General features: G+C 38.1%; 1 long non-coding RNA gene across 1 annotated transcript; it reads left to right on the top strand.

The window, feature by feature from the left end:
* The first annotated feature begins 8,877 nt into the window (after nt 1–8,877).
* On the top strand, nt 8,878–15,036 carry LOC144369028 (uncharacterized). The gene is made up of 2 exons (XR_013428443.1): nt 8,878–9,264; nt 12,258–15,036. It is a non-coding gene; the product is annotated as an uncharacterized LOC144369028 (long non-coding RNA).
* The last annotated feature ends 500 nt before the right edge of the window (nt 15,037–15,536 follow it).

Consider the following 15,536-nt stretch of genomic DNA (forward strand, 5'->3'; position numbering starts at 1 on the left):
AGCCAAGATCTGATTCAGATGGCTATGGTTAACACAGGGCGGAACATGGCATCAGCAGAGTGTCCCAGGCAGTTTCTCCTGGAATATTTCATATTGGAAATGGAGAGGCATTGGTCACCAAACTAATGTGTTTCCTTGTCCTTTTTTCCCTTATTTCTAGACTGAAAAGTCTTAGTAGGCAAAAAAAAATGGTTGATTTTACAAGTCTAATTGTGGGAACAGATTATGGTAGGAAGTCAGGTCAATAAACCAATAGAAAGAGAAACTTTGGAGCATTTTCTTTTTAATTAGAGCAAGATCTATAGCTAAATAAGAACAACTTTACAGTTAATCTAAGAAGAAATTGAGAGCTATTACATGTTTTCATGGAAACTAATTATTCTGTTCATTTCTAGGTATTTAAGTTTTAGTTTATCTACATCTCAGTTGTGTTGTCATTGTAGATGGTGGAATAGTATTCTTTTAAGAATTATAATTTCTAGGATAATACTGACTGAATGCTCTGTTCACTCTCTAATAACACTGGTCATAGGCCAGTGGAGATATATAAATGTGGACCATTCCTTTATAGAAAATTGAAAAATAATCCTTTTTGTGAGAAATGTTTAAATGAAAATCTGGGAGGTAGACATCATGACACTTGCATATATTCAAATACTGATTCATATCTCCTTTCATGCTTGCCCCTTTCTTCACTTAAAAGCAAGTCATCTTCTATTTTTAAGATGTTTTGTGTACACAAAATCTGATCAACAAATTACGCAATAATTTCTCTTTTTATGGATGTGATATGTTTAAGCAAAATAAATTGAAATTCTTTGATGGATGCTTCACATTACAAGTACTCAATTACAAAAGGTTTTGGAAAGTAATAAACTGCTAATTTTGGTGAGCTTTGATCTGTTTTTTTCTAAAATATTCTTCTGAAAAAGAATTAAAAGATGATTTGATTAAGCATTTAATTTTTTTGGAATTTTCTTCTATGGACAACAAGATTTTCCTTGGCAGCATCAAATGTGTTTTCGAGAAGAGAGAGACAAGTAATGACAATTTTCTCAGTGTAATAATGGCTTGTACTCTACCATCTACTCCATTTATTTAGACACACCTGAAATCATTAGTAGTGAGCACTTGGCTTTTGCTGTGCTTCAAAGTAAACCCAAAATCTTTCATCTTCTCAGGTTGAAGCAGTACCATTTATCATTAAGTGAAACACTGTATTATGAGGATAGTTTTAGCTTCGCCTTTTCTCACCTTTCAACTTCTCAGCTAGAAATATGCCCATCTGTCTTTAGGAGGAACATTACACTAAGGATGATTTAAGCTTAAAAGCTTTTTTCCCTAAAGTAGCAGTGCCTCAAAACTTAATCATAGATCTTTATTCTATTTTCTCTCACTCTTTTTTGTTTCATTCCCCATTCTTTATTTGGGATTAGCTTCTGCATTTCAGAGAAAACATTTGATCTTTGACTTTTGGTGATTAGCTTATTTCACTTAGCAGGATAGTCTCCAGTTCCATTCATTTACTGGCAAATGTCATAAAGTCATTCTTCTTCTTAAGAATAGAAGAAAAGGGTTGGGGTTGTGGCTCAGCGGTAGAACACTTGTCTAGCACGTGTGAGGCGCTGGGTTTGATCCTCAGCACCACATAAAAATAAAGGTATTGTGTCCAACTACAACTAAAATATAAATATTAAAAAAAAAAGAACAGAAGAAAGATCCGTGGAGTAGGCAAAGGGAAATGAAGGGAAGAGAAAGACAATGAAATGAATCTGACCTAACTTTCCTATGTACCCATATGAATATACCACAGTGAATCTCACCATCACGCACACCCACAAAACACTAATTAAAAAAAAACTATAAGTAGACAGCAAAAAGATTAATAGAATAGAGGGGCAGGAAAAGGGAAAGGGAGGAGGGGAGATGAAGGGAAAGTACTGGGGACTGAATTAGAACAAGTTGTATCCTATGCTTTTATAATTATGTCAAACTGAATTCTACTGTCATGCATAACTAAATTGAATCAATAAAAAACTTAATCACAGAGATATGGAAGTTCAAACAAAAAAATCTTTTTAAGAATTTTCCTCCATTTATAGGACAACATAATTGTATCCTACAATATTCCTACCCATATCCTTTGCTGGATAAGTGTCTATGCTCTTTGTTGAAGCACTTTGATTATAATGTAACTTACCTATGGTTAGGTTTGAATTGTTATAGAGCAGAAATTAAAGAAAACATGAAGACAAAAGTTTTTTATACGTTTCTGTTCCAACTGCTCTGGAAAGAAATTGTAAATAATTTTTTTAACTTTTATTTTTTAGTTGTGGATGGACACAGTACCTTTATTTTATTTTTACGTGGTACTGAGGATCGAACCCAGTGCCTCAGGCATGATAGGCAAGGGCTCTACCTCTGAGACACAACCCCAGTCCCTGTATATATTTTTTATAAAAAAAGAATTTCAAACATACTTAAGGTACAAAAATTAATTGCACACACTGATTTATTAAAATTTTAATATATGTTTGTAAATGTAGACATTTATCTAATCTATAGAAGTTGCATACATAGAAATGTCAGATTAAAATAATCAGTTGGTAGCAAGTTCTAGATATTGATTTCAATTATTCCCAATTAAGTATATAGTTATCTCTATTAAATATCAATTAATGATACCAGTAAACAAGGATGACAACATTTCAAGTCATACACCAATTTTCAGAATTTCATAGATATTCAATGAATCACTCCATTATGAATTCTGACCCTATTACCAGACTAAATGAGGAAAATTAGGTAATTATTTATAAATATTTGTCTTAGGTAAGTATGGTGAGTATTGGCATCTCCTCAAAAGAATCAAACCAATAATTACAAATAAAATTTTGTTTTTTTGAGTAAATGAATCAAATAAAAAGCACCTACAAGTTTGGTACTTATTTTTTTTTTTTGAGTGAGGCAAATTTATTCCAACTCAAATCACATTACTTTAATTCCACAGAAACATGTACTAGACAATGAAATAATCCTACAGTAAATGGAGAAAGAGGACATTCTCCTTGGAATCTTGGAGAATTTCCTGCAAATTTGAATATATAAATAAATAAAACTTGACCCTCAATATGTATTACTAAAATATAGCTCTTGGGAATTAGTCAAACCAATATGTGCTCAAAAATAGTAAAAACAAAGCCAAGTTCCTTCTTCTCTGATACAATCCTTAAGGTCTCTTTGTTCCATATACTTCACACATTAAATCTAAGATTAATGTAGGGATGCATTAAAAAGGCGCTGTGATATATAGATTTGTACTATGAAACAAACTCCAAAATATCACCTTTCCTCTCTCTTAGGTACTACTATCAATTTTAGTCTCCATGGTTTATTTCAATAATAAATTTTATCTACTATTTTTATACAGCTAGATCAAATGAATATCACTAATTAATGATGTCAGTAAGCAAGTATAACATTAGCTGATTCTTTCCCTTCGATGCATTGATATGAACTTGACTGCAATGCCCGTCTTTTTTACTTCATTTTAGTTGGATGATAAAAATATACCACATAACTCTTGAATGATGCTAGCTGCAACTCTAATATGAATCCCTAGTGGTGCTTTTCTGATAATAATTTATTTGTGTGCTTCCTGCTTCCAATGTGGCACCTTGATGCCCCATTCTCTAGAGGGAAGGATCATGTTTCTGTATCTGGTAGATGAGACAGAAAGTTGAAAAGGAGTGAACTCTGTCAAGGCCTTTCATAAGAGCCCCTGATCCTATTCATAAAGACTCTGCTCTTATGACGTAATCACCTCCCAAAGGACATGCCTTCCTATACTATTGCATTAAGTTTCAGCATGAATTTTTGAGGGAACAAACATGTTCAGACTATAACACTCACATGACTGACACCCGAACTCAGAAGACTGTGATTTCAAACTGTAGAGTCTCCATGTATCCTCTCCTTGCTTCCTCAGACGGTGGTAGTTTCACAGTAGTCAGATTTCTTATATGGCTACTCAGGTCTCCAAGTAAGAATGTTCTGGAAAACAAAGCAAGAAGCCCCAGAGCCTTTTATAACTAAGATTCAGAAGTTATCTGTGTTGTTTCCACAGCATTGTATTATTTATAAGCAACCCAAGAGCCTACTCAAGTGCAAGAGGAGAGTACAGACAACTTACTTCCTAACATAGACAATGTTCATGGAAGAGAAATATTATGCGATTGTCTTTGAAAAGTATAATCTGATACAAAATATATTGAGTGCAGGTCCATTACTAAGCAAAACCATAGTATTAAATCAGAAATAATGCTTATGTTCTTAGTTAACAAATACCTACTAACTGTCATAAAATTAGTAAGCTCTGGTTTAGGTGTCACCAGGATTGAACAAAAACTAATTCACAGGTTTTGCCCTCCTGAAGTACATGATTTAATTAAACATAAAAATGGCTGCAAAATTTTTGAAAAATTATTTTTCATACTAAAGGGTTGTCAATATTCAGTGATGGGGCTCAGAAAGAAATCAAGTAGAGACAGTTTGTGGTCCTGGAGAAGGAGAAACCAATTCAACTCATCAAAGAATCCTAAAGTGGACAATGACAAATAAGAAAAAAAAATAAGTCGTTTCTTTCAAACCATATAAAAGATAAGACAACTATGAAAAATGAGAACATAAAAGAATAAGGTAAAATCTCAATGGGGAGGATAGAAAATGACTGATGAAGAAGATAGCATTTGACAATGCAAAGGTTTGATAGAGAAGGGGAAGAGAAAAGTCCATGATTTTCTAGACAAAGCCTATATAGAAATGCTCATGTAGTCTAATGTGGCAAGAGTATCTGCTTTTAGTAAAATGTTGAAAGATGAGGAAAAAATAATATGATCACAAAGTGGTGAACACAATTGTTTCAGGAAAGGAATGTTTACAGAGGTAGTGGCATGATGGGAGATGAACTTCAAGAACTCATCTCAATACAGAAGTAGGGAAGGAAACAGTGGAATAGGAAAAAGGTAGTAATAATGAAATCTACTTAGAGTCCCTTTCAGTGGTTGAAATGCTTGTTTATTTTTTATTCTAATCAAGCCACTTTTTCAACTGGGAATTGTGTTTATAAAAATATTCCACAAAACAAATTTGTTTCTTTAAAACATAATTTTAAGTAGTTTCTTTAAAACAATAATAAATGATTGGGTTTTTTTAAACAATAGTTGATGATATTTATTCTTTTTGAAATTTCTTTACTGCTTTTCTGATATTTCTTTAGTGGCTTGGAAAAAAGTTTATATTTTAATTGGCATGCTATTTTAAAATAAAATCACTCACAACACATAATATAAAATGAGACATATTGAGACTTTTCCACAGCAATTATAGTCTTATGCATTCCACATCAGGGAATATTGACTCTTTGCTCAGGATATATTGGCAATTCCATATGAGACAGGGTCATCTTTAATAGAAACTAAGTGAAGTTACTAATGTCAATCTATACATTAAATATAAGTGGATAAATGTGTAATATAAAACATGGGTATGTGTGTTAAGCATGTTATATTAATGATTATAAAAACATGTTTATTTCAAATTAATAATCTTCATTTCTTTATTTCGAGATAAAGAATAAATGTTGACACAGATTCCAGGATAGTTTTGATATGCTCTGCTCTATCATCTTCCAAACTCTTAGAAGTGCATTAATGTCATTTTGTATGTCTAGCATGAATACATGTAAATAAAACTATTAAGAAAGAAATGGAGAGGAAAGAAGGAGCAGCAAAATGAAATTGTCTTTATTAATGAATATGGGGATTTAATGTTTCTTTTGACAACTCTCAGAGGGTTAGTGTATGTTTTCATGTGGAATGGGATCTTGGCTGTTTTAAGCCTAAAATAACTACAATCAAAATGGACATCAAAAGTTCTGTCTTGGTGCTTAAAGGTTATTTCTGAAACTTATATGCATTATCCTCAATAAGCAATCAAAAATTGCATACATTGCCAAGACAATACCAAGAAGTAAATATATCAAGTTATAGCAGCTATCCAACTGAAGATTCAATTAACATAAAACATGCACAATAAATCAATGTGTATTTTATGTAATTTCTACCATAATAGATAATTACCTTTCAAAGAAAAAAAAGATACCAAAACATTTGTTTGTTGAAAGACTCCTTCAAGCTAAGTGCTAAGTTCAATTCATTTGAACACTTTTCAATATTCACCTTTTTCAGGTTACTTCATTCGAATGATCCATAGTCATTATACCAGAAGACAAATCTGTTCATCAAATGGATTTTGGAAAGAAAGCAGAAGAGAAAGATGAATGTCTATAAGTTTAGAACATAATGCTCTGAAGGAGCAAATAACCTTCTGTTTTCTCCTGACCATATTTCCTATGCAAAAGCTTTTGATTTTCTGGACATTTTGTTTTGTAAATGTTGAAACCACTACTTGCTTTTCTGCCCTGGACCCCAAATCTAATGTTCTTTGATATTCTTTGTTAAATAACATTTACCTGACATTAAAAAATCCACTATATCCATCTCCAAAGAATATTTTAAATGTTACAGTTACCAAACTGGTGGTGTGCTTTTTTAAAGCAAATTATTTTGATTGATTGGTTAATTAATTTAAGGGCAGAGGTCAGAAAACAGTAGTCTATACACCAAATCTAGTCTAATGCCTATTTTTATATTACAAAAAGTTTATTGTACCATAGTCAGATCTGTTGGTTTAATGATTATCTGTGGTTGTGCTTGCACAATACGGTTAAGTATTTGCAACAGAGACAAAAGCCTACAATAGCCACTAAATGATTCTTTACAGAAAAATTTTACTAATTTATGAGTTAGGAACTTGGTGAAACAAGGAGACCAGTTGCATAATGCAATACAGGGTACTGAAATTCTCCAGAAGAGTGTAGAAAGGGAGTGAAGGTAACTAGGGAATCCTCTTTATTTTATTTTTTAAATTCCCACTTAATAGTCACATAATTTTAAATTTAAACTAGTTAAATATTCTACACTAATTAAAAAGTTTGAATATATTTTATCAGAAGGCTAAATTAAAGAAAGACTCAGACTAAAAAAATTTAAAAAATTGTATAGCTTAATATAATGAAGAATTTGAATTTGGGCCACACAGACTGATTCAAAGCAAATTCATTCTTTGTTTTTGTTTTAGTTATTTTTTATTATGATTATCTTTGACAGAAACCATGAGGGTGAAACTCAGAATATTCTAGAAAAAAAAAAGTTCTGTTTATCAGATGTTTATCCCCTCTTCTCTAGGGCTCAGTCATTTCTATTCTTTCTTTCCCCTATGGCTTCAAGAAATGGGATTTTTAAAAAAATACAAAAGACTGATAGTTCTGAACAATTCAGGCAATTTTTTGCTCTTTTCCTTAAATTTACTTTGGAGATGAGTTTAAGAACTTTTCTGTTGTGGTTTGGATATGTGGTGTACCCTAAAAATCTCTCTGTTTGGAGGATACATGATTGGATTCCAAGAGCTGTAATCAAATCAGTCTGTCCTAATTTGAATGGACTAAGTGATAACAGTAGGCAGGTGATTGGATGAGGTTGGTCACTGCGGGTATGCCCTGGAAGGAAGCTTCCTTGATGCAATGAATGGAGCAGCACTTCTCACCATGTCCTTCAACCAGAATGCTCTTGCCTCATCTTGAACCTAGAGCAAAGGAGTCAGCTCTCTATGGACTGAACTTCTGATATCAGAAGTTACTTACTTACCCCTCTACATTGTTCTTATTATTTTGTTGTTGTTGTTTCTGTCACATTGATGAAAGATGAGTTAACACACTGTCCTTGTTCTTTATGGAATGTACACTATACTAGTGCTTTTAAAATTCTTATTCCTTTGTAAAATGTTAATTTAGGCTAGGTATATAAAACATAAAACTGAAGCAAACCGGTGGCTCATAATACATTATTTTCAAGTTATTGTATATTCAATATTTTACCTGAGTAAGTTAATATCATTTGATGAGAATTATGTCATGCATGTGTTTTAGTTACACAGCTGGTTTTCTATTACTGCAAAATGAGAGACCAAATGGACTGTTAAAGACGGATAGAGATTTTTCCCCACAACAAATAAGAACCCTTTGTGATAAGCATCTGTTGAAATGAAAAGCAAGAGGACTCTGATTTAAGCACTCTGAGGCTATGCTCAGTGATAAATTGCCTATAGTAATTCTGTAGGTGAGGGTATTTGAATGACTAGAGCATGAAATACAGGCAGAAACTAAGAATAAACTTTATATACTTACTCCTCACCAATTTTTTCCTTATTAAGCAAAGTACAGTCCCATGAGAAAGAATTGAGAACATGTCATGTGAGAAAATCAGTTTTACAAACACCCAGTAAAAACTAGAATAGTGGTTTTGGTGTCAGCCTCTTGTATCCTTTTGGAATGCTGGCTCATGTTGAGGTGTGGATGGGTGTTAACAAAACAAAGCAAACAATTTATCACTGAACCCAGAATGTTACAAAATTATAAACAACTTTAAGCATTCATAAATAATTTACATAATAATAATAATAATAGTAACAATAATAACCATTTCTTTTGCAATGTTTTTTATCTCATTGTTTCTGGCCTCTATGTTACCAACCCCACAGCAGTTTGTTCCATTAGGAATCATAGTTGCCAATAATAGACTCCACTATAGATAATTTCATCAGAAAGAGATTTATTTGGAAATATAAAGAGTTTGAAGAACATAAAAGGCATGCCAAGAAAGATCCTTAAGGCAAGATTCACTGCTCTCTCTTTGACTGGAAGATATGATTGAGGAAACTACTTGTGGTGAGCCGTTCCTGCGGACTGTGGTCGCCATTACATGATGGCGCTGGCTCCGTTGTGGTCTGTGAAGGACAACTCCATATCAAAGAGAGTTGGCGTGTTCCCAGCTCCTTATCAGAGAAAGTTGGCGTGTCATTTTCTAGCACCCTGTGAGAAGGGTACACGTGGCAGCTTTGCATTGGGGTTCGCGGTGCTTTATTAAGGCTGGGAGGGGCATCCGAGGTTTAGTAGAAGTAGTAGAAGAATTATTAGAAGAATATCAAGGGCCTGAATAAACTGCTGAAAGAAGATTCCTGAGTCGCGTCTTCCTTGCGGGCAAGGGGGTCGTGACAAGTGGTGCCGAGACCCGGGAGAAAAGAAACAAAGAAACACCCAGGAACCAGAACTTTCAGCAGTCAGGGAGGCGCGCCGGTAAGTCCCAGGTAAGGTGGGACCCGCTGTTAAAAAGCGGAGGCTCCTCTATACATAAAGAGGGAGCATTAAAAGGTACCTGCTCCTCTGTAAAAGAGAGAGCGTTACATCTCATAGCAATTGCACTCTGTATTTTCGTTTTTGTTTTCTGTGTATGTTCATTTTGTTTTGTGTACTTTCACTTTCGATTTCTGTGTTTTCTTGTGTTGCGTTATGGGAGCTGTGACTTCAAGTCCACTCCTTCTGGCCCTCGATGGCCTTTTACGTTCCAAGGGACTGGAGGTGAAACGCAGTACCTTAGAGAAATTTTTACAGAGGGTAGATACAGCTGCACCGTGGTTTGCATTTTCAGGCAGCCTCACTACACCCAGCTGGGATAAATTAGGCAAAGACCTTGACTTTGCTCGTGAGCAGGGCATGCTAGAGGGCGGGGTGATACCCCTCTGGAAGATGGTCCGTAGTTGCCTTACGGATGGCAGATGCCAAGAAGCGCTTGTTAAAGGGCAAGAGGTTTTAGAACAATTGCATGAAGAAAAATCAGAAACAACAGAGAGCGAAGTGTCTCAGGAAGAGGGGAGTGTGCGGGGCATGGAGAACGGGAGGAGACTGTATCCAGATCTCAGTGTGCTGCGCACGCCCCCATGCGAAAGTGGGTCAGAGGTAGAAGATAATGAAGAGGAGGAGCTGGAGACGCTGTCTTGGCAGTTAGGGAGTTTAGGTACAGGGAACAGAGATAAGCAAGGGCTCAGGAACGGGCGGCCTCCCGATCCGCCTCCGTATGGCGGGGGTGTTTCGGGCTGCCGCTGCTTTCCTCTGTTCCTCAGGGCTGGCATATCATTGCTATTGACATTAAAGACCGTTTCTTTTCTATTCCTTTGCATCCTAAAGACTCACAGCGTTTTGCCTTCACCCTTCCCTCGTGTAATCACGAGGAACCAGATCAAAGGTTTGAGTGGGTTGTTTTACCACAGGGAATGTCTAACAGTCCTACGATTTGCCAGATGTATGTAGGGAAGGCACTCGCACCTCTCAGACAACAATATCCTTCCATTAAGATTATTCATTATATGGATGATGTATTATTGGCAGCCAAATTACAACAGTCAGTTTATGAGGCCTATAAAGACTTGGTGAAGTTGTTAGCTCAGTATGGATTACATATTGCACCTGAGAAGGTTCAAACAGGGGATTCTATTCAGTATTTGGGAGCGACGATTGGATATGACATATTAAAACCACAAAAGGTTACTATAAGAACTCAAGATCTCCAAACTTTAAATGATTTTCAAAAACTGTTGGGAGATATTAATTGGATAAGAGGTTATTTACATATTCCTAATATCGTGCTCCAGCCTTTGTATGCTATTCTTAAGGGTGATCCAGATCTTACTTCCCCTCGTACCCTCACTAAAGAGGCCAGGGCGGCCCTTATAAAAGTAGAAGAAGCTATACAACATGCTACTCTATGCAGGCTCCAGAGTGATAAACCTTTCCAGTTATGTGTGCTTGCCACTATGCGGCAGCCTACTGGAGTACTGTGGCAAGATGGGCCTTTACTATGGATCCACCCACATGTATCCCCAGGAAAATCTTTAGAATACTATCCTGATGCTGTTGCAGCATTAGCACTTAGAGGGATTCAACAGAGCATTCAATTTTTTGGACAAGCACCTTCTTCTCTTATCATACCCTATTCTAAAGCTCAAATTAATGTTTTGTGTGCTACTCTAGACAACTGGGCTATTCTATGTTGCTCGTTTCAAGGGGATATCGATAATCATTACCCTTCTCATCCATTACTCCATTTTGTTAAAGAGCATCCTATCATTTTCCCTAGAGTAACTTCGCCCACTCCAATTCCGGGGGCTGTTAATATTTTTACTGATGGCTCTAAGTCTGGAATGGGAGCTTATGTGATTAATGACTCTCCCCCTGTCCAGCATCAATTTGCTCCTGGAAATCCACAATGGGTAGAACTACAAATTGTCATTGAAGTTTTTAAACAGTGTTCTTTTCCTTTCAATCTCATTTCGGACTCCATCTATGTGGTGCAGGCGCTCAAAATTCTGGAGGCTGTAGGAGCTATTAGTGACACCCATACTGTGTCTGCTTACTTTAATCAGCTTCAACAGCTTATCCGTAGCCGTACTGCCCCTTTCTATCCAATGCACATTCGGGCTCACCTCTTCCTGGCCCGTTATCACAGGGTAATGCCTGTGCTGACTCGGCAACTAGAAGCCAGTTGGTATGCTTGGCCTCCTCCTTAGAAAAAGCTAAATTGTTTCATCACAACTTTCATGTCAATGCTATGACACTGCGCAGACGTTTTTCCATCTCAAGAGCGGATGCTCGTCAGATAGTATTACAATGTCCCCATTGTGTCACATTTCTTCATCCTCCTACTTATGGTGTAAACCCACGAGGACTGAAGCCATTGGTCGTCTGGCAAATGGACGTAACTCAGGTGCCTGACTTTGGTAACCTCAAATATGTACATGTTTCTATTGACACATACTCTGGAATTATTCATGCTTCTGCTTTATCGGGAGAAAAGGCACGTAATGTTATTACTCATTGCTTAGAGGCATGGGCAGCATGGGGTGCACCTGCATCCCTTAAGACTGATAATGGACCTGCTTATACTGGCAGACAGTTTACATCTTTTTGTTCTACTATGGGAGTACAACTTGCTCATGGGTTGCCTTACAATCCTCAAGGGCAAGGCATTGTTGAACGTGCCCACCGCACCTTAAAAGAAACCTTAGAAAAACAAAAAGGGGGAATAGGAGTTGACCACACTCCTAAAGAACGCCTGTCCTTAGCTCTTTTTACCATTAATTTTTTGAATTTGGATATTCATGGCCGCTCTGCGGCCGATAGACATGTGTCCCCTCAGCCCTCTGTGACTGGCTATGTTAAGTGGAAGGATGTTCTTACGGGCCAATGGAACGGCCCTGACCCCGTGCTGACATGGGCACGAGGATCTGTATGTGTTTTTCCCCAGGATCGCACGGAGCCGCTGTGGATCCCTGAACGCCTGACAAGAAGAGTCTCGAGATCTACTAACCAGCAGCAGGAGGTGCCACAACAGCCCCATGATGAGGAGCTTCATTCTGATGAGTGCTCTGGCTCTGATGCTGGTGCCAACGGTACAGATGGCACCAATGCAGTGGTGGGCAGTGGCACGGGCATGGCCAATGCCAATGCCAGTTCATAGTAATTCTAGTGTCCTCCCCACTCTTTTTTCTACCTCATGTGAGATGTCTGCTCCTTGTACCTCTCCTAGAGGGGACATGGAAAATATTTTTAATCAGTCTCAAGTTAATCTCACAGGAGTTTTTTGTTTCAGCCTTGGGAACACTAATTGTATTAACCTTAAGACCAAAAATTTGACTAACTGGGAGGACCCATTGCGGTCCAGTCAAGTCTCAGGGAGTATTCTCAGTGCTGTATTGAGCCAAGTAGTTTCAGGGAAGCAATCAGGCTCAGGGACCCCCGCAACTAGCTCTGTTTTAAACATAACTACTTTAGCTATTATCTCCGAGGTATTAATCCCAATGCCTCCTTCTTCTAATAGTACTTGCTATGCCACTCATTTCAAGGCCTCTCCCTACTGTACCCCTAATTTTGGTTTTCCCCCGACATTTATGCCTTGTCAGGATCATTCTTGGGAGAAACATCAAGTTGCTAAAGGTTTCTCCTTTTCCCCCCCTCTGAAGAGATATGTTTATAACTTTAACAACAATGCCAACTCCTCTACAGGAACAGGTTGGTCCTGGTTTCAATGGCTCATTTCCAATGAGAAGGGGGCTTCAGCCGATATTTCCGCATTGGCTCAATTACTAGGAGCCAAAAGTTGGCTGGCTAATGTTTCTGGCACTACTAAGGAGAGTGAACGAGGTAATAGGCTTACATCTGTTTCGTTCAACTCTCTGTTACATTATGCCACATTGCCTCCTGCAATGGTCTGTATCCAATCCCCGTTCCTGTTCCTTTTAGCTAATCACACCTCATCGGGGATGCTGGATTGTTCTATTATTACCTGTTTCTTATCTGAGTGTTGGAATGGTTCTTGGACTGTAGCAGTAATTATGAAAATTCCAACTTTTGTCCCAATCCCAGTCACTGCGGATCCAGATAAATTTCCTATTGTAGAGCTACTTAGAGTCCGCAGAGATTTTGGAATCACAGCAGCTATAGTGACAGCCGTGGCGGCATCTGCTGCTGCAGCAGTTACGGCCGGAGTAGCCATGGCTAGTCAAGTACAAACTGCTGCCACTATTAATCAAGTTGTTCAACAAACGTCCACTATACTTGAATCGCAAAATGCGATTAATCAACATATTTTGTCGGGGATCTTAGCTACCAACCAAAGAATAGATTTTCTTCAAGCTCAGGTAGAAGAATTGGCTGACCTAGTACTTTTAGGCTGCATTGACCAACGTGCACATTTATGTATAACCTCTGTCAGATTTAATGATTCCAGGAATGCTTCCCGCATCATTGGTGGATATCTGGCCGGAAATTGGTCCATGGAAGCGGAAGACATGATCCAGTCTCAACTGACCCAGATAGCTGTCTTGAATAGTACCCGTGTCAATCCCGTGACTCTGGGTCAATTCACCAATTGGATATCTTCTGCTTTTTCCTTTTTTAAAGAGTGGGTGGGAGTAGGCATTTTTGGTGCACTGTGTTGTTTTGGTATGTTCCTCTGTTTGTGGTTTCTCTGTCGCCTTAAGGCTCGTAGTGCTCAAGATAAGGCTATGATCATACAAGCTCTTGCTGCTTTAGAAACTGGCAACTCGCCACAGGTCTGGCTTGCACTGAACTTTTGACATGGTCATTGCACCCCAAGTTATTATAACATTGCACTGGGATTGACATGTCTTTCCTCGTTATTCTCTTAGTGTCAGAAAGCCCTTGCACTCTGCCGGTCTTGCTACCATTGCACGCAGATGGGTTTCTACACTAGTGCCTTTGACATGGTCGTTGCACCCCAAGTTATTATAACATTGCACTGGGTACGACATGTCCTTCTTTTGTCTTTTTCTTAGTGCTGGAAAGCCCTTGCACTCTGCGGGTCTTGTTGCCATTGCACGCAGAAGGGTTTCCACACTGGTCTTTATCTATCACTTTAAAGTCCGTGCCTTTCTTTCAGGGTGCTGCCAACTTGTTTGTAGTTGTACCTCTGCATGGCCACAGTTCAACCTCAGCTATTCCCTCTTACTCACCATCGTCACGATACAGGATGCGAGGCAAGGCACTGCACTTGAGTGATCCATTGAGAAGAGGGACCTCAAGGGGAGCATGTCCTATTGCATGCGGGTTTGACGTGTCTCCGCCCCGCCCCACGAAAAAAGGCGTCGGCTGATATGGTGTCAGGTCTGGGGAAGGCGCCCCCTGGGGCTGGCCCATACTATGCAGCCACTTTTGCACAGTGGGATAGGACCTCTACTCTCGCCTGTATTGTCTTAGTGAAACAAAAAGGGGGAGCTGTGGTGAGCCGTTCCTGCGGACTGTGGTCGCCATTACATGATGGCGCTGGCTCCGTTGTGGTCTGTGAAGGACAACTCCATATCAAAGAGAGTTGGCGTGTTCCCAGCTCCTTATCAGAGAAAGTTGGCGTGTCATTTTCTAGCACCCTGTGAGAAGGGTACACGTGGCAGCTTTGCATTGGGGTTCGCGGTGCTTTATTAAGGCTGGGAGGGGCATCCGAGGTTTAGTAGAAGTAGTAGAAGAATTATTAGAAGAATATCAAGGGCCTGAATAAACTGCTGAAAGAAGATTCCTGAGTCGCGTCTTCCTTGCGGGCAAGGGGGTCGTGACAACTACTTACATCAATATTGTTTCCAGATTTGTACTTTCTTCCATGCTTAGGAAGGAAACTATAAAAACTGGAAGCCAAAGCTGCAGTTTTTTGTTTGTTTGTTTGTTTTTTGTTGTTGTTGTTTTGATGTAGGGATGTAGTACCAATACTGCCTTTGTCATGATCATAAAGTAATAGAATCAGGAATTTGTCTTCCTAGTGGCTGACTCTAGAACTCAGCTGTCTTTGCTAAACATAAGCCAACAAAAATGACTACCCTTCGTCCAACCTCTTTTTCCATTTTACTCAGTTCTGAGTTCCATCCCATATGTGTTCTTTCATAGTAGAAGCTAAACTCTAATCATTTGCCTTTAGAAACAAGAAGCAATAGAGGCTGAATGATGCCTTTAATATGTTTTGAATTCTACATTTGTTATGGTTTAAATATGAGGTATCCCTCCAAAATTTCATGTGTGA

This window comes from Ictidomys tridecemlineatus, chromosome 12 (assembly GCF_052094955.1).
Source record: "Ictidomys tridecemlineatus isolate mIctTri1 chromosome 12, mIctTri1.hap1, whole genome shotgun sequence".
In the NCBI taxonomy this organism is placed as follows: Eukaryota; Metazoa; Chordata; class Mammalia; order Rodentia; family Sciuridae; genus Ictidomys; species Ictidomys tridecemlineatus.